Source organism: Alligator sinensis, unplaced genomic scaffold, assembly GCF_000455745.1.
Source record: "Alligator sinensis unplaced genomic scaffold, ASM45574v1 scaffold1048_1, whole genome shotgun sequence".
NCBI lineage: Eukaryota > Metazoa > Chordata > Crocodylia > Alligatoridae > Alligator > Alligator sinensis.
Window position 1 is genome coordinate 124082 of NW_005842736.1, and position 18964 is coordinate 143045.

The 18964-nt window shown below is 41.0% G+C and overlaps 1 protein-coding gene across 8 annotated transcripts in view; it reads right to left on the minus strand.

The window, feature by feature from the left end:
• The window catches only part of LOC102368983 (methyl-CpG-binding domain protein 5), a 235939-nt gene that overhangs the window by 107478 nt on the left and 109497 nt on the right, over positions 1-18964 (minus strand). The window contains exon 3 of one of the 8 annotated variants that reach the window (XM_025216381.1): positions 14226-14284. The exons of the other annotated variants lie outside the window; for them this stretch is intronic. The gene's annotated coding sequence lies outside the window, so the exon portion shown is untranslated. The remainder of the gene's footprint in view (positions 1-14225; positions 14285-18964) is intronic. 8 annotated transcript variants of the gene reach the window in all.

Genomic DNA, 18964 nt, shown 5'->3' on the forward strand with positions numbered 1-18964 from the left:
TTGGAAATCCAAAATCAAAATTAGGAGCTGGATAGCCTTCCAGAGAATCATAGCTAGAGTCTTCCAGATTGCTTGAAAGGCAGCAATAGCATCTTCCTAATGAATTATCTTCATGCTGGAAGCTATCATCCAAGGCCTGCTGAGACTACACAGTTTGAAGATTCTCCCTTTAGAAAAAGGAAGGAATTTATTCACTTGTCTAAGGCTTTAGGCTGCTTTGTGTTCATACACTCCAAAAAGCTTACCAATAATATATTTGGAAGGATATCAGAGTTTAACCTGCAATTTCAATTTGTTTCAAGTGGAACCGTAGCTGTCACCAGGACATGCCTTTGTAGGTTTTGAATATACAGCAAATCAGAGAAGCATCTGAAACCTCAGTCATGAAAGAGCTGTTAGGTAACTCTAATTTAAAGTAGATTTAATTATTACTTTTGTCTGTCTGTCTGTCTGTCTGCTGCCACCATGTTCATAAAAGCTTTGCAGTGCAGTAAAGACTTGCACAAGTCTGAAACCCAAAATCTCAGGGCTGAAGTTCCCATATCCAAAGCTGCTGCTGATTTTGTCCTCCTACTTTTTTGTTTGTTTTTACAAATGATTTTTTTTTTTACAAGAAAGAAGCAAAATCTACCACCTGGAAACCTGAAAGCTGACACCTTACTCCTGCCTTTTGTTCAAGCTAAATTTTAATTTTCAGAGAGCTCAGAGGCACCTCGCACAAGAGAAATTCCTTGTCCAGAAGAGCATTCCATCTCCCGACTCGCCTGTGAAATCTGAACTATTATAACCAGAAGGAAACATATTTCTGCAACCTGCTTGCCACCAGACAACTTTGAGGTAGAAATACTGTTTAACTTTTATCTGAATCTAATTTACACAAAATGAACTTTCCAACCAGGAGATCTTACAACACCTTCAGCTCTCCTGTGAAATATGAATTTTCATTTTCACCTAAGAGAAATTTTACAATCTTTGCATTCTCTACCTGAAGAAGGGTTAGTGTGCCTGACAGCTTACAAAAAATGACTTTTTTTTTGCAAATATCTAGTTCTTCTAATAAGAGATATCACCTCTGCTATGAGTTCTGATTCCTTTTGCCTGTAGACCAATACAGCTACAATCTGTATCCCTGTGTACAGACATGTGTGCTTTATTTTCTAAAAATGTAGATACCTATCACGTCAAACATCTCCAACCAATGGTGCTGACTTGAGGCTGAGTTTTTTTTTCTCAAAACTCAAGATTTAGAGATTTCTCCTTTTCTTTGGAACATCTACAAGATCTCTCTCTCCCATGAAAGATTTTGATACTTTTTGCTGAACTTTTAACACAGGGGTCAGCAACATTTATGGGCAGGGTGCCAAAAACACCCACAACCTTGATGTGTAAGTTGCTGTCGTGCTGGGTGTCACAACCCAATTAACTTGTGCCCATGCCACTGAGCAAGAGATACCATTCAAATCATCTTCATTTGACTATTAAGGGTTAAAAGACTTCCCTGCCAAGAAATTCCTTGAAACAAAACGCTGGTGGTGTACTACAGATAATTGGTTAGCCGAAATAAAATGCTGGGGGAAACTATATATAATTGGTCAAAGATAAACGTAAGCTCCTCACACGTAGCATACACGTAACAGGTAGGAAGACCTAACCCACTACCTTGTAACTTGAGGAGACAAAGAAATGCCACCTGCCAAAAATTAAAGATTCCATATAACGGTTCACCATTGGATATTCCTGTAAAACACCTCTGCCTATAAATAGTTTAACAGTTTCCGCCCAAGGCGGAGAGCTCTGGGGATTCCACAGGAAACACCTGTACTTGTCACCAGAAAATTGGGAAACTGATCAATTCCTAATCAATCGCCCCGTCAGCGTAAAATATTGACGTAAAAAGTCTTGCAAGCGCGACCGTCTGCTTTCGGCGCCACGTCCGTCATTATCTCGCCGTCATTTAACTGCGTGCGTATAGTTGACTCTGTAACCGAAGCGGTAACGGAACAAAGGCTCGCCTGCGTCGTCCATCACTATCTAGGCGACGTAAGTAAACAAACTCCTGTAACCGGGCAGATGGTGGGGAAGCCAGGATAGGCCCGATCCCTATTGTGGCAGCCCCAGCCCCTTCCCTTCCATCCACCCCAAAGTGCATGTGCCAAGCAAAATGCTTTGGAGTACCACACTCTGGCACGTGTGCCAGGGGTTGCCTATCCCTGCTTTAACAGTTGGTAGAAAGCAATATCTTTAAGCACCTCGGCCAATTCCTGAGACAAAAAGCATATTATCAAGGAGACCAAAAAGACAGTGCAGGATAATTCAGGGAAGGCTGAAGTAATGCCTTTTTAACTTAAGTCTTCACAAATAAAGGCAACTATCAGACATCAAGGACAGTTGGCAGCAGAGACAGGGAAGAAAACAAGCAGCCTCGAGTAACGTCAGAACAGGTTACGGAGTCCGTATGCACCCTAGGGTGCTGAAGGACTTGGCTGAGATAATTTCAGAGCCATTAGCTAACTTCGAGGACTCATGGGGCACATCCAGACAAGCTTGCATATGCAGTATACAGTGCTGCACACCTGTCTGTTTCACTGCAAACTGCAAGTGCCACATATGCAGGCATTCACCGCACCGCTAATTTGCAGTGGCAGATTGTTTGAGGGTTGTTTTTTTTTTTTTTTTTTTTTTTTTTTTAAACACTGGGAGATCGCAGTATCAAAAACACCACACCTTAAAGTGGGGTGGTACACACAGTGGCAGTGTGTGCCACCTGAAACTCATCTGCTGGAGGCCCCCAGGACTCCAGGTAAGGGTGCTGGAGCCAGCCCAGGTGCTGGCACCAGCCTCTCCTACCCAACCTGAGGCAACTTGCCGTATACCTGAGTACATGTGCACAGGCATCCAGGAACAAACAGCAGCGGCATAACTATGTGATGTTGCTATTTGTTCCCAGGGAAATGCATGTGTGCGTTCATCTGGACACACCCATGGAGGTCAAATAAGGTCTCAGATGATTGGAAAGCAGCAAACACTGTTCATCTATAAGAAAGGGAAGAAGGATTCAGGGAAATACAAACCAGTCAGCCTGACCTTATACCTGGAAAGATCAAGGAATAGGTCCTCAAGGAACGCATTGTAAAGTACCTAGAGGAGAACAAGGTGATCAGGAACAGCCAGCATAGATTAACCAAGAGCAAGTTATGCCTGACTAACCCGATTTACTTCTATGATAAAGGAGATTGGCTATGTAGATATGGGAAGAACAGTGAATGTGATGTACTTTGATTTCAACAAGGCTTTTGACACTGTCTTATAACATTTGCATTAACAAGTTAAGGAAATATAGGATAAACAAAAGTACTGTCAAGTGGATACATAACTGGTTGCACCTTTGTGCTCAGAATAGTCTCAATGTCTAGTTGGGAGGAAGAATCAAGTGGGGTTCCTCTGAGGGGTCTGTCCTGGGTCCTGAATTGTTCAACATCTTCATTAATGATTTGGTTGATGGGATCAAGTGTATGCTTAGCAAATTTGTGGGTGACACCAAGTTGGCGGAGTTGTACATACTGTGGAGAGCAGAGCTAGAATCCTGAATGACCTGAACACATTGGAAAAATGGTCCTCAGTAAATCAGCCGAGATTCAAGTGCAAGACAAGTGCAAGGTCCTGCATTTGGGAAGGAATAATTGCATGCAGAAATTGAAGAAACGTGGAGAACAGAATGACTGGCTGGGCTGCAGTACTTCAGTGAAAGACCACGGGTTAAAGTAGATCAGAAGCTGAATATAAGCCAACACTGTGCCCTTCTTGCAAAAAAGAGCAACAGCGTACTAGATTATATTAACAGGAGTGTCACTTACAAACCAAGATTCTTCTACTTCATTCAGCACCGGTGAGGCCTTCTGCAAAGAACTGCATCCAGTTTTGGGCCCCACACGTCAAGGAGAATGTGGACAGTTTAGAAAGAGTCCAGCATAGAACAACAAGAAAGATTAGAGGCTTGGGAGGCAGGATTTATGAGAAAGGCTGGGAGAACTAAGGTTATTTAGTCTGCTGAAGAGAAAACTGAGAAGAGATTTGAGAGCAGTCTCATATACCTGAAGGGCAAGTATAGAGAAGATGATTACGGGCTTTTCTCTGTGGCTGTAAGGGACAGGATTAAGAGCAACGGCCTCAAGCTTCAGCAGGGGAAACGTAGGTTGGAGAGAAGGAACTTTCTGATTATGAGGGTGATCAAGCATTGGAAGAAACTGTGGAATCTTCATCCTTGGAAGTTTTCAAGAGTGGGTTAAACAGATACTGGGCCGGGATAGTTTAGTCAGGGATGATCCTGCCTTGAGCATAGGACTAGATCAGATGGACTCACGAGGTGCCTTTCAGCCCAAATTTCCTATGGTCCTGCATCTGTGCATCTGCACAGCCATGCCAACGACTGGTCTCAGTGAAGAGAACTTTCTTGTGGCCTGCTCAGTGATCTCAGCCTACATCTTACCCCACACTGACCGTTAGTTCCAGCAGCTCACTCACTTCTCTTTCTGTGGGCTCTGACATGTGAGCTGGTTCATATGGATCAGCCATCTTAGAATAAGCTTTGCCCATAAAGTTTGTGGCTTGTTTGCTACATCCTTACTCAGTGGAGAGAACCTTACTCCTTCAATTTTCTATACAAAGCCCAACCCTCCCTGCCAAAAACAACTCGGGGTGGAAGGGAAGGGCAGGGGGAGAAAAGAGGAACAAAGTTGCATAAAAATTGTTTTAAGACTATGTAAACTCTAGTACAAATCTGCTATGTTCATGACTGAAGGCACAGCATGTTGGGAATTTTTTTTGAAGGACAGTTGCAAGGTCAGACTTGAAGCAAAGATCTTGCCTGCCAAATAGTATCAAGGACACAGGGATTCCCAGACTGAAAAAGCTGTCTGAAGAGGAAGAAAGTGGGAATAGATACTTAGATAGTAAGTATTTTGGGAAGGGGAAAATCTTTTTTGTTCTGTATTTGCACAGTTCCTAGCACTGTGATTTTCAAACTTTTTAAACTAAAGGCACCCTTTGATAGAACCCTCAGCAGACAAGTCGCCATACGGAAAGTGTCAGCTCTTCATTTGTACCCGACTTTGACTAGAAAAAAATTATACAGTTATTCTTCAATTCTAGAAAAGTCAGAAAGCCCACAACAGGTCAGAATTCAAATGGAAATCCATAGTGTTAAAAGCAATCTTGTGAATCATGCTTGCATACCTAACAGTGCTAACATGGTGTGGCATGCTGCAGCACTCTTGAAAGGATCTCAATGCATCCCAGAGTGCTATGGTACCCTGGTACAAAATCACTGGCCCACCATAACAAAACAGGGTGCCAACTTCATGGCTGGGGATTTTTGGTGCCACTGAATTATGAACTATACATCACAATGTTGTAGCTACAGTACATATTAAGATCATATTTTTTCTGAATTCCGAGTATCAACAGAATTTCAGGATCAGATCATTTCACATTATTGAAAAGGCATCTTTGTTAAGCAGAGTAACTGTATATCATAAACACTACATTACACAACAGTATCTGAGCAGCTATAATATTGCTAACAACATGCAAATGTAGTCCAGGATAAAGTATTTCACATATCACTGTAAGGCATGACATCTGATATAACAGTGAATCAAAGGAAAAAAAAATCATTCAATGACGTAGAAGGCACGAAAGTATATAAGAATCCTGGTCTTAAAACCTATACATTTTAAGGTGTAGTCTCTTCATATCAGCTAACATTATTATCAAAAATACCATTTCTCTGGCCTCTGCCCTCTTGATCAGGGTTCATTTTCTACTTTTTGAGTATGTGCTTGCAAATATCACCTAAAGGTAAATTGAGACTTATTAGTATGCCATTCTTCACAGCTATTTACAGGAAAGAAAATCAAGGGATTCCACTGCTGTAGTACACAATATCCCTTTGAGCTTATTTAAAAGCTGCTTGCTATACCAGAAAGCATGCAACTGTGGGAAAGAAATATGAAAATCAAAAAAGCGGGGGAAAACATTTTACTTGTTGCTGTGTTCACATTTAGAGTAACTTTTGAGTTTCACATCAATTGACTTGATCAGACTACTGCATGGAAAGCTGCTTTCTACCTTCCTATTCACCTCACCAATTTGGGGTGAAAGTAGCAAGGGATAACAAAGATTAGAGTCCCACAAATTCATACCTGTGAACAAACGATTCACAAAAAAGACTGATAAGATGAGAATGCTCTTTATGGAAGATGACAAGGAGAAGAATGAGAAAGAAAGGGAACAAAGGACAAAGAAAGGGAGATGCATCAGAAAATGCTAGACATGATCCTAGTTCAAGTTGTCTTTCCTCAGAATATTGCTGCATGGTGCACCCAGAATCCATCTCTTCACCAGAGCCAAATGCTATAGTCAATTAATATCAAGTACTGGAGGATCCTTTTCACTGCCACAAAAAATAGGACTTTCAGTTTCTCTCAAGACAAAGAACCTGGAGTTATGAACCATATTACGTATTTTGTCATGTGCACTAGTACTAAAAATGAAGCTGCAGGAACTGCATCAACTTTACTTACTTGCCATGCTGAGTGTTGAAGTTCATTCATTTTATGTGGATTTTTTAAAAACATGTCCTATGTTTGTAAGCACTAGTTTAAGCTTTTAAGTTATTATTAATCAGTTGGTAAACATTTTTATAATAATGCCTTTGGACTCCAGAAGGATGCTCCAGGGCTGAATCATAACACATACCAATTTTGGTATGCTTTTCGTTTCGAGGCTGTTTTGACTCGTTTTAAGCTCAAAACAGTAAAATTGAAACAAAAGCCTTCAAAACAGCCTTGAAACAAAACAAGGGCACTCAGAACGTTTCAAAACTTTTGAAACGTTTCAAGTTTCGAAGCTGGGCTTGCTCACAGCGAAACAAAAATTAAGGAGAGGGAGGAGGAAGAGTGGGGGAAAGACTCCTTTGATATTGATTGTGTAGCTGGTCAGTGACTATGAACCTTCCCTGAAGTCCCTTTCAATCCCAGTGCTTTGTGGGAGGGACGGTAAAACAGCTGTGTCTTCATACACACACAAACAGTCACACGTCACGAGTTTTGCTTGTCAGCAGCCTGAGGTGCAGTTTCCCAGAAACCTCTGCACCTATCTCCTTAAAACTTGACAGGCTTTGTTGCCTTAGCAGGGGTTACTCTCCCTGCTGTTTTCATTTGAATCAGGCAAGAAATGACAAAGTTATAGGCATTTTTCATGATTCTCCATTGTAGCCTATGGGTGAAACATCGAAACAGCGTTGAAACAGTTTCGACGAAATGAAATGGAACAGTCCTTCAAAACTAAACAAAACCCTGTCCTGTCGAAACGGAAGTCAAAACGAAATGGTGCCGTTTCGCATGGCCCTAATGGTTATGTTAGCTTGCTACCATATTCAACACCTTTCAACAGCAGCATTTTAAAATGCAAATGTTTCACAAAAAGAAAAAAAAACACAAATGGGTTTTTGTCGGTGACTACAATGCCCAACACAGTAAGATAACACATTTCATAAGTAACTACACTAGCTATCAGGAACCTTGGTTTCTAAGAAGTTGTGCAAATTATAGCACGAACTCTTAATACTAGACATGACAGTACCCTAGTCTTGAGTCCTGTTGTGAAACACTTCTCACTTACCCTGCAGACTTCCAAGGGTATATTCCACAGGTATTGTACAACTACTCAGATAAATTAAAGTACCCTCTCTCCAGTCTGGGTTTCCATAATCAGCCATGGGACAAAAAGGTGAACTGGGTTATTAGAAATATACTTGGCAGTTGCAATGAGTTGGGAGAAAACATTTAGTTGTGAGAAAAAAAGGCATTATTTATTGCTGCAAAACTGGTGAGTTTCCAAAGAGCTCAACACCACTGGCTTTTCCAGAGATTCTTACAATTAATACAAGGAATCTACCTCACCTAACCTAAGAGTAGAGGAATCTCTCTTCCAGTTGATTAACTGAAGCTTGGCAAAGCAGGTGCAGATGAATAAGCACAAGGGTCATTCAAGATCCTCAGCATAAAGCAGGAGTGATAAACATTAAAAGCCGCTGCAAATCAATTACACATTCAGTGGTTAAGTCACCAAAGGCAGCTGCATTCTCTTAATAGCCACACTTCAGCTGAACAGCCCCAACTGGATTTCCAAAAGCATATTCATTAGGGCTGTGCGAAATTTCGCTGGGTGTTTTGTTTTGAAGCTGTTTCGATGCATTTCAAGCTCGAAACAGTGATATCGAAACAAAACAAAAGCCTTCAAAAACAGCTTCAAAATGAAACAAGGATACTCGAAACGTTTCAAAAGTTTTACCCAAGTGCCGGGAAGGTTGGTGTTGCTGCTGGCCCCAGACATCAGGAGCAGCCTCCTGTGATTTGGCAGGCAGATCGGGGGCCCTCACCCCCGGGAGGAGTCTGGCACAGCCCCCGCAGCCCTCCCGGGGGTGTGGGCCCCCTATCTGCCTGCAGGATCACAGGAGGCTGCTCCTGTCACCTGGGACTGACTCTGGGCACAGCCTGCACCCAGTGCAGGGAAGACTGGTGCTGCCGCTGGCCCCAGCCAGTAGCAGGAGCCTCTTGCCATCTGGCAGGCAGATCAGGGCCTGCCTGCACCCCTGGGGGGCTGTGGGGGCTGTGCTGGACTCCTCCCGGGGGTGTGGGCCCCCAATCTGCCCTCCGGATCACAGGAGGCTGCTCCTGCCACCTAGAACCAGCAACAGCACCAATCTTCCTGGCACTGGGTGCGGGCTGTGCCCAGAACTGGTCCCAGGTGGCAGTAGCAGCCTCCTGTCATCTGGCAGGCAGATCAGGGGCTGCACCCACGAGAGGAGTCTGGTGCAGCCCTGCAGCCCTCCCGGGGGTGCAGGCCCCCCGGGTCTGCCTGCTGGATGACAGGAGGCTGCTACTGCTGTGACAGTTTTGCTAGTTAGCACCTAAGTGCGCAGTTTCTCAGAAACCTCCTCACCTATCTCCTTGAAATGTGGCAGGTTTCATGCCGCCAGACGAGGCTACCGTCTCTACATGTTTCATCCAAATCAGACTAGAAATGACAAAGTTATATGTAGTTTTGTGCTTCCCCATTACAGCCTATGGGCAAAATGTCAAAACAGTTTCGACAAAACGAAATGGAACGGTGCTTTCGAAACTAAACGAAACAAAACGAAACACTGTTCTGTTGAAATAGAAGTTGAAGTGGAACAGTGCTGTTTCTCACAGCCCTAATATTCATTGCTTCTGGCCACCCAAATATCCTACTGCTTAATCACTAAAATAGTGATCATTATATGCTGTTCTATGCTCAGAGAGGCTCTGACACTAGTGGTCAGGTGTTGGAAGCAGAATGAACTTTGTCCTGAAGTTCTGAAGCCACATCTGGTCATTGCAAGACTGTGCAATTATCCTATCCCACCTGTTCCTACTGACTGGCCCTAGTGCAAAGCTCTGTTGATTACAGATAATCAAACTGTAGATTAGACAGAAGAGTCTGTGAGAAATCCATTTCTGCTTCCTCGAGTAACTGTAAACTTGTCACAATACTGCACTGTGTGTATAGCACAGCTGAAATCCTGTCCCAGTGAAATCAATGAGATTTTGCCACTGACCTGGGTAGACCCAGAATCTTACCCATGGTTTCAAATAATGCATCTTGGTTTACCTCCACTGATATAAACTACGTAGCTAACTTTTGAATGTACCCAAAGACTGTATTCAGAGAATGTTAGAGCTGTGTAGTTCAGTACTCAAGTCAGTCAAGTGACAAAGCTAAGTCTACACACAAAATTTCACTTCTACTACTTAATGCAATTATTTACATAATACAACAAACATCTTCAATATTAGAGTAAAAACAAGATTCAGATTTTAGATCTTGTAACATTTTCCAACCACTTTGCATAGAAAAAATGGCTCTTTATATCTAGACATCTTTGATTTTATGCATGTTTTTACTTTAAGGAATACACTTAATTTTTTCCAGCATCAATTAACTGTATATTTTATTTTAACGAACAGTATATCCTTTATCAGTTTAGGAAACAAAGCAGTTAAATATGAAAGTAATGTAGCAGCAAACTTAGATAGCCAATATATGCTAGGGCACTTTCACTATTACTCTGTAGTACACTTAATATGTACTGTTTACTCTGTAATTTTCAAGAAAATTACTTTCATGGATTCTACCTAACTTGCAAATGGAGAGTTGTAAACAGTACTGCAAAATGTTAAATATGTTTATAGCGAAAGCAGATGAAAAAAAATGTGTGCTGTACTAGAAGAGAATTATTATGCAATAGTAAAATTATGAATAGCATTTTAGTGTCTATGTATAAGGGGGTTAGATTTAAGGTTTCACATATGGAAAGCAGAATAGTATTAGCTTTGAAATAAGATGCAATTTCTTAGCATTAAGGGTAATTAAACTTTAGAATAGCTTACCAGAGAAAATGGTGGACTTGCCACTGCTGAGAGTCTTTAAATTAAGACTAGGTATCTTTATTAAAAGATGTGCTCTAATCCAGCTTCTGGGAAAAATTCTACAGGCTGTGTACAAAGAAGGTCAGACTAGATGATCACTGTAATCCCTTCTGGTGTTAAGGTCTGTGAATCTAGCTTGCTCTTTTATAAATGCATGGACTGTATAAACTGTAGTAGAAGCTAGTCTTAGGAAAATAAGTATATATAAGCTTGAAGACATAACAGAAGAAGATAAGTTGAGTAAAAAAGGTAAATTGCAGTTTTGTCACAAATATACCCTTTAATTTATGCTTCAAGAAAAATGTTCCTAGTGTGAAAAGATTTTAATATGTTGTATGGTTTTCTTTTCTTTTTTTCTTTCTTTTTTTTTTTTAATAAAAATTAAAAGATGGGGTGTTGTATCAAGAGTTAAGCTGCAATCACAAGAAGACTTTAATTCTCTCAATCAATTTGTAGTTTTGGAAAACCAAACTAAAACCTAAAGTTATTAACTAACAATTATGAATTTTATACTTTTAGAAGGGACAATTATGACCATTTAAATCTGATCTCCACATGACAGATCATAATTTCATCCAAAAATACCAGCTTCAAGCCTAATAACCAGAGATTCAGGTTTTCCATTCACCACACAAAAATGCAGATTTTCTTCTTTAAAGGAGAAAGACACAGGAAACCACAGGTTTCCCCTTGCAGGCTGGCAGAGTTCCAGCCTGCAATGGGCTGCAGGTTTAGAGTGAGGGGCACTGGCTGGGAGTGAGGGGCATCAGCAGGGCTGGGGGGACAGTAGCTTGGGCGTGATGGGCAATGGCATGGGCACAGTACGAGCATATCAGGGCTGATCAGCAAAACAAAGCGGGGTTGGGGGGGAAGGGGCACACACAAGACAAGCCACAGCTGGACTCGTATCCTCGCAAGTGAAAGAGGCTGAAGGACCTCTTTTTTTCCCTATATTAATAATTAACAAAAACCAACCAACCCAATATATAGGTATTTAGAATTTATTATAATATAATGATTGAGGTACTGGTAGACTTCTAGACTGCTTTCAAATTGTTAATATAATAATAAAACATTGTGTTCAACTGATACCTATATATATAGTGGCATTTTGATTGCAGAAAAACACAGATTTGGCGGGGAGGGGGGTTAATCAGAACATTTTAGATTTTTTTTTAAACCAGAGAATTTGGGATTTTTAAACAGATAAAACTAGGCTCCCTGCTAATAACTTATTCCATCAGAATTACTTCTAGATATAGTATGATATATAAGTGAGAGCCAACCTTTCTGACAGATGTGTCACAAGCAAGCTCTGCACCCTTCCCAAGTGCCACTCTGATCCCCTTTCCCTGGCCAATCTGTTGCTCTGCCCTATCTGCCACTCTGTTCCCTTTGGAGGGAGCATGCCACACAGACAGGCTGCTTGTGCCACTTGTGGCAAATGTGTCACAGGTTGGTCACCCTGGTATCATCATTCCATTAGACATTTATTTTTCTGTAGTCAAATGTGAAATGACAGGCCTGTTGGTAAAATGTATCACACAAAAGCAGTGATCCATTTTGATAATAGGAACCTGAAAGTTTTAAAAACCTTTTATATCCTTCTAACAGGACAAGGAAAGAAGCAATTTTATACAAATATGTTATGAAATGTTAATATTCTGTCTAGTTTGAATATGGTACTGTCATCTTTTCCTATGACAGGAGGACAACAGAAATGGGTTTTTTTAGAGCAACAACAAACTGCAATTTAAAAATACTGTTTAATACATAAAAGTCTGAGAAGTTAAGTTTTCATGCATATATTACTTGTTCCTAATTATTTCCATGAAAAGAAAAGACATGAAATTCACAGAGAGGCATTTTAAGTTTAAAAAATAAAGACTAAATTACAGAAATCTATTTGATAAAGGAAGCTGAATCTTACACTGCCATACTGAAGAAGATGCCTGACACAGAAGATATTTACTTCTGAATTCTTAAAAAAAAAAAAAATTGTAAAAAGATTAATTCTACTTTAGTGAGATTGTTATAAATACTGCAGTTTACTAGTTTTGTTTTTTGCTAACTTACACTAAAATAAGATATAGCTTTGTGCTTCCTGATCTGAATGAAGCGACAAGAATATTCATATGCAAATTTGTAGGAATACCATACTTTACTAACATTACTACTTCCAAGTCATTCTGTTCTTTATCGGTTTTGGCCAGCTATTATCTTAACCTGATGAACTCACATGCATATATTTCAGATGTAACAATGTGACTGAATTCAGTCATGCTGGACACTAAAGGCTAATAAGTGCAGCTCCCCCACTGTAACTGAGAATGCTTTTCAGGAAGCATTCTGAGGTACAAAGATTTCCTGGAACAAACAGAAGTTCAATGTTACTTCCAAAGGGGGTGGGAGTTTAGCTGCTCGCTGGGTGCCTGCAGCAGGTTTCCCCTAGCAATGGCCCCTCCTCCATCCTAGCCAGTCCTTATTTCAGAATGGGAGGAGGGAAAAGGGAGCAGAGGGAGCTCATTCAAAGAGTTCCCTAGTTGGCTCTGGAGGGTGGGGTGGATGAATTGGAGCCCCCACCCCACCTCGGGGGAAGCTCTGAAACACCCGCCCCATTTTACAGCAGGGGGCTGAAAACCCCCCAGATTGAACTCACTCTGCTCTCTTTAGACCCTCCCATTCTGAAAACAACTTGAGGCTGGGAGGCAGCACAGACAGAAGTTACAGAACAGGCTGTTTTGAAATATCTTCACCTGACCCCTCATACAACGAGGGCTCAGATCTTCATCTAAATGGCCATTTTTGAAGCAGTCTGCAGCTGTGCATTTGTGTTTGGTCACAGCTATAAACTGCTCTCTGTGGCCAGATCAGGTGAAAACTGTCACTTAGGTCTGCACTCTAAGATCTTTGCATTTTAAGGTATTTGTAACAGTTACAGCGTAGGGACATGAGCAAATGACATGCTGGTCATTTTTCCAGACAGATAAAATTGTGTGCGAGTATTACCAGAGTTAATGTAAAGTGCATCATGTCTTTCAGTCAGTGGACAAACATGGGGTGAAATCCTGATCCTATGCAAGGCAATAGAAAATGTTGCCATTAACCTCAATGAATGCAGGTTTTCCATTTTCTTCACTAGAACGATCTGACATGAGAAAGAGAAGTCATATACCACAGCCACCAAACCTCTTTAAATCAGTAGTGAATATCTCAGACCACAAGATGAGCTGAAGCAAAAATAACTTTCTTCTGAATTCATTTATTACAGACATAAGATATAGATGGAGTGTCATTAATTCTGGGGAACATCACTTTTCCTCATACCTGCAGAAACTAAAACACAAGATCCTGACTACTGCAGATAGATACTAGAATTGGTTGAATGTGCTTTAGTGTACATTCACATTCTTTCTTCTCTTAGGCATATAATGGCATGAAAAAGGATTTGCTTCTCTTTTGACAGAAGTGTCAGTAATCTTTGGGTCACAGAGAACAGCTTTAGGTCTTGACTGTAACTTCTGTACAGTGGTAGTAAACTGTATTAATAAATAAAATACACTAAGTAAATTTTAGCCCCCTTCAGATGAAAAGGTAACTTTTTCCTTATTCTGTATTGAAAAAGAGAGATTTTTAGGAATAATAGTGGACAAAACTGAAAGAGAATATGGTGCCATAACAAATATATTCTGAGCTGACTGTGAACGCACTGACCTGCATACCGGAGTCTGCACAGGCCAAAATACATACTGGAGTCTGCTGTACAGAGATACCTGAAAAAAATCTAGATGTTAGCTCTGGAACTATAGTTTGTTTAGCCATATTTGTGTGATGCTGCACTTGGGCAAATAAATCTTACTTTTTAGAAGAGCTAATTAGCCCTGAAAGTACCCTGCTAACATAACTATATTGCTTCCCATCCTGGGTCTAAGTTTCTAACTTTGCAAAGCACTCTCCTTGTGCCACATTTATGAACTTTCCAAAGTTACCCAAAAATGAGCGGCTGAATCTTGAATACTGACTTCAAAGTATTATTCACAAAAATAAAATGGATATAAAAAAATTACAAGAAGGTGTGTTTGAGAGCTCTTATTTGGGTTCAACTAAAATAAAAAACTTCAAGCTTGCTCAGTAGATTGTTGTCAGGAGGCTCAAACTAGCACATTATAAAAAACAGTGCACAGAAGGCACTGTAACCTTGCTAAGTGCAATTCTGTCTATATTAGAAGTTTTAAAAAAACAAACAAACAAATAAGTTTGCTAACATATTTAGCACCACCATAACTATGAATTCCGTGAAAGATAAACCAGTCATGATTTCAGTGGGAGCAGAATAACTGCATGGTTTTGAATGCCCTGCCCCCCAAAAATCTAAACACATGGTATGTCTTCATTGACCAGCTCACATTTTATAGGTTTCCATCCAATCCGCCAATTTGCCATACACTTACAGAATTTTTTTTTTTTTTTTTTGTCTCAAACTTGGAGCTGCTTTAAGCCCAGGGTGGCTTATTAGGCTCATCAGAAAGGGTAGTGGTAAAGGCCAAACTAACTTTTAACTCACTCGCTTTGAACTGAGGGAGCAAATAAGCCTAAGCAAGTACAGGCGACCCTCGCAATTTGCGGGGAATACGTTCAAGATCCCTGTGAATGGTGAAATCCACGAATACCGACAATAGGCTAGGAGACAGTATTTGTGCTAACTGATCACCAATTAGCTGATCCCTAAACTCCCTTTAATTTCTTGAAATCCCTCCCTTGCTCTCTGTCTCAATCAGCAGAGGTGGTGGCCAAAGGACTCAGGGAGGAGGGGGAGGGGGTTGACGGGGAGGGTTTGCAAAGGAACATCGTGATGGGAAGCTGTTCAGCCTTTTTCTGTAGGTCTTTATAAATTTTTCGGTAAGGTATCATTACAGCCTCAATTTCTCTCTTAACCTTAAGGCTCTGTTCCATAGAGGGATCATATTCAAACATTTTGTCCGCGAGTTGTTTGCTGTATCTGAAGAGCTCAGCTAGAGTTCCGAAAATTGAAATTAGGTCCTTCCGTCTCTTCATTTTCAGTAACTTCATCTTCACTATTTGTCATGAGTTCTGCTAGGTCCTCATCAGTCAGTTCCTCGGCATGCAACTCAATCAGTTCTTCAACCTCCAATTCCTCCATATCCTCAAATCCCTCCCATCCAACGTCATAAGCCATTCTCACAATCCTTCTGATCTCCTCACCAACAGATGGGAGACCAGTGAAATAGTTGACTGCTTCCTTCCACAACTCCCTCCAACAGGTGCTGATGGTTGATGGCTTTATTTCATTGAGAAGCGATCGCACCCTGGTTGAGAGGCTGAATGAGGGAAGTTGTGTTCAGCAGTAGGAAAACCACTTCCATTTCAGGGTAGGCACATTGCACTTTGTGGGTGGCCTGGTGCATTGTTCAAGATGACTAGCACTTTGAAGGACAGTCCTTTGGAGTCTACGTATTTTTCTACCTGTCCGACAAAACAGTTGTGGAACCAGTCCAAAAATAAATTGGCCGTGATTCAGGCCCTCCCTGTTAGACCACCAAAAAACCGGCAAGCTGTGCTTATTCTTGCCCTTTAATGCCCTGGGGGTTCAATGTGCAGTACAGCAACATAGGTTTCACTAGGCAGTCACCTGCGGCATTAGCACAGAGAAGGGTTAGCCTGTCCTTGGCTACCTTGAAGCCTTCTCCTCGGAAAGGTATGTTCTTGTTGGCATCCTTTCCCAAAACAAGGCAGTTTCATCCGTGTTGAAAACCTGTTTGGGCTTGTAACCCTTTTCCTCAATGATTTTAAGAAGCTGCAGGGGACAATCCTGCACTGCCTCATGGTCTGCTGATGGCAATTGCCCCATCAACTTCACATTATGTAGGCTGTGCCTCTTTTTTAAATTCTCAAACCACCCCTTACTTGTGGTGAATAAAACTGCACTGCCATCACTACTCCCCTCACCACCTGATGCTTGTGCAAAATACTTCCATAACGTCAAAGCCTTTTTGCAAACAGCAGGGCCATCCACGGGTGCTCGTTTCTGTGCCATATCTTCAATCCAAGTGCTTAACGCTTTTTCCATTTTCTCCATTATGGGATCACAACTCACACATGACACTTTTGCACTAGATGGAGCACCTGCAGCAACACTATCCTTTATGTTTTTCTCTTTTTTCTTAATGTATCACACTCATTAATGCCATACATTTTACCTACCAAGGCTGCGCTAAGTCCACTCACAGGCTTTTCCAATAATTCAATTTTCTTGCTTAAAGTCATCACTTTTTTTTTCCTTTTAGCCTCTCGCCCACTCGCTGCACTATCATTTGCTTTTCTTTTAGGTGCCATGATTAACGGTATGCACTGCAACAAAGCGTGATCATGCTGTGCAGGGAGACAGTGCAACACACCATGAATATTTGAATCCGCAAATCATAAGTCTGCAAATAGCGAGGATTTCCTGTACTGTTAGTCTTCAAAATACTTTCCCCACAATTCCACCTAAATAATAGAAAAGTTCTACAACTGACGGAGAAAGAATCTTAGAGCATCTCAGCACAAAGGAGCCATGGATTGTATCTCAAATACATACGGGAAAGTGCAGAAACAGTGGAGACATGATAACGCAGGCAAGGCTTCACTGTGGAGACTGTTATACCTGCATTATCCTAACACTGAGGTGGGAGAAGGAGGGGGAGAAACTAGAAGTCCAGAAAGGATCTGAATTTCTAGTGGGAGAGTGCCACGTAACCTTTTCAGTCTTCTTTATATATCAAGGAAGAGAAGAAAAAATTACGAGTATAACCTAATTTTTATTAGTTTCCTGTTCACCTTCTAAATTTAATTTAAAATTTGTCACCATAGAATTTCTCATTAGGATACCGTTCTTCAGAATTCACTTTAAAAACAAAGTAGGAATTTTCATTTTGGCTTGTTTACATACATTCTTTCTGGCTATGAAGAAGATGGAGCTAGACTGTTCTTAGTAGTGACAGATGACAGAACAAGGTGCAATGGTCTTAAGTTGCAGCAAAGGTAACTTAGGTTAGATAGCAGGAAAAAAACTCTCACTAAAAGGGTAGGAAAGCACTAGAGCAGGTTACCCAGAGAGATAGAAGAATCTCTATCCTTGGAGGTTTTTAAGACTCAGATAGACAAAGTCAGAGTTGAGGTAATATAGTTGGGGATGGTTCTGATTTGAGCAGGGGGTTGGACTAGATGACCTCCTGAGGTCTCTTCCAAAACTAATTTTCTATGATTCTATATGGCAGATATGAATTGTTCCCTGATACATTAAACATTAATTCCAATACTTCTCTAAATATATTTTTCCTTTATAAAACTTGTGCAATTACTTTCAATAATGAAGGTAGATCCTGGTAGGTTATCTTAAACAGAATGCTCTTGTAGGAAAAATGAAGTTGATATGCAACCAACAGAATGATTACAGAAGCCTGATGCTTGAAATAAAAAATATAAAGCTACAAGACAGAACTTCAGAGATTATTTCTGGCAGCTTGGAAAAATTACTTGGATTAGAAAAACAATACTCTTTCTAGAGATAGCCAAACTTAAGTGGGGACCATAGGGTCACCTGGGGTCAGCAGAGATCCCCCACTGCAGCTGTAAAGTCTGATGTAAGGGCAGATGAACTGAAGTGCTAGGATAGGACCTATCACAGGGAAATCTCAGCCTGGCAGGGCAGTGGGGAAAAACTTTAAGTTCTGGGGATCCCCTGCAGATGGGTTTCTATTTAAAACAGCCAAGTGACAAAATGTATACAATCTAAATTAAAAGATTATTATTAAAGATGCAAAATCAGAAAACATCAAATTAACACATTTCCTAAAGAAATCATACTCCTGGGAACCTGGTCACTCACCGAAATTGATATATTAGTCAGTTTCAATGCTTCCTGCTCCTGAATAGCCATGTGAAACTCAAGCATGGCAACTGACACTCAGCAATTATAAGGGCTTCAAGGGTCTAGAGCCCTGGTAGGGACTCCAGGACTTCCATTTCCGCAAGTTCTCTGGCTCCCCAGGCTGTCCGAGTGGGCAGGAAGTCTGGAAGACCCAAGATCTCCAAACAATCCACATACCAGGATTGCTTGAAACTGTGGATGTTGGAAACCTCAAGAGGTCTCAGGTTTCCAGATTCCTACATTCAACCATGGAGATGGTACCTCATAGCTCCAGTGCAGGAAAACTGAAAAGTCCTGAAAGTCCTGCCATGGATCTTGATCAGTTTACATGGGAAAAATGTCCAAACTCCATGGACACCGCAATCCTGAATACCTACAGTAACCCATCATGCAAGCCGTCAAGAAATGTGACAGGACATTTTGGGTTTGGCTAGCATAGTTTAAGTCAGGGACGATCTTGCGTTGAGCAGGAGGCCTTACTTTGCTGCAATCCTATTAACATAAAACAGCATTTTTCAATAAA